The following is a 1,335-nucleotide window of genomic DNA, read 5'->3' as shown; positions in this document are numbered from 1 at the left end:
AAATGCTTGTAAGGAAAATAACAATTCAAGGCAGAAGACTGTATTGCTGTTGTTCAGAAACTTCCTGAGAGTGAAAGAATGAACACTGATCAACTTCCCTGGTTTAAACTTAACTATTTGTTTTACAACATGCTATTTTGTAACTTGAACATCTATGTTATGCCTTCAAAAGTCCAAGAAGAAAGTAAAAACTTATAGAAAGACAGAAACTTCACCAGTATATCTAGACAGACGTTTTCTGGTAGTTTTTGGTGTCTAAAACCTATTTTCCCCACATCATACGGATGCCCTTTTTGTAGGCACAGCCCTGCCAGGAATGGGAACCTGGGTAGTGCAGAGAACTTTTACAAATTCTCCAAGTGGAGAACTCATTCTTTCTATGTGACTGATTTCTTGCTTTTTTGAAGTCAAGGCTTTATTTTTGTTCAGCTTCTTTTTACCACTTTCTGTAGTATGTGGATGTGCTTGTGTATTTGGATGTGCAAAGACACGTGTCTGGAGTGATAGCAGTATCAAGTTTCTTTTCACATTTTCTGTACACCATTCTTCTGTCGAGGACTCCCTTAGCTGCAGGACCGTGGTCAGGACAATTTCCTTTGAGCAGATTCCCAGGAATGGAACTACTGGGTCTCAGAGAACGAGCCAGGTAGAGTCTTGCTGTATGTTGCCAGGGAGGCTGTCAGGGTCATTGTGATGCCAACTCTCTATGAACCTTTATCGGGTTCTCTGTGTTCTGTCAGCTGTGCCTCTCTGCAGGTGGATGGGATGGTCTGTCTGCAGGAAAGCCACTGGAGGGAGGGCTCTGCCAGTCCTTGTGGCAAGACAGTCACATGCACTCACTGCTGCTGTTCAAAATATCTCCATCCATATTCTGACCTCCCACCCCTCAAAATGTTTGTTTACAACTGGACGTTGTTGTTTCTCTCTCTCTCTCTCTCTGTCTCTCTCTCTCTGTCTCAATTATGACTTAACTCCTAAGACTTGGGCAAACACTCCCAGTATCATAAGAGGCTGGCTGGCTGGGCAGCCTGTGCCCCATGATGGTATTTTATTCACCCTCCAGTCTCACTCCATCATTCTTATCAGAGCCATTGCTATGGCAACTGTCCTCCTTCGACCATTAAGTATAGGTAGCAAAGTCCTACGTGCCTAATATGTTTGATATTTCACCTTTCAAAAAATACTTTGGGGAAATTCAAGTTGGCTTGTCAAGTAAAACAAATAACCTTTTTTATCGTCAACAAGGACTAAGGGTGGCAGCTTTGATAAGAGGGGAAGACTGGACTGGTCACAAACCTAAGACCAGTCATATCCAGCTCCACTTGAGACAAGAAA

The 1,335-nt window shown here is 42.9% G+C and overlaps 1 pseudogene; it reads right to left on the bottom strand.

Annotated features, from left to right (window-relative positions):
- Positions 1-223: 223 nt before the first annotated feature.
- LOC112850424 (cysteine-rich PDZ-binding protein pseudogene) lies at positions 224-918 on the bottom strand (annotated as a pseudogene).
- Between the last annotated feature and the right edge of the window lie 417 nt (positions 919-1,335).

The sequence above is a fragment of the Puma concolor genome, chromosome C2, assembly GCF_028749965.1.
Source record: "Puma concolor isolate L17-30 chromosome C2, mPumCon1.1.hap2, whole genome shotgun sequence".
NCBI lineage: Eukaryota > Metazoa > Chordata > Mammalia > Carnivora > Felidae > Puma > Puma concolor.
Note: the sequence above shows the minus strand (reverse complement) of the source record. Positions and strands in the feature narration are given on the sequence as shown.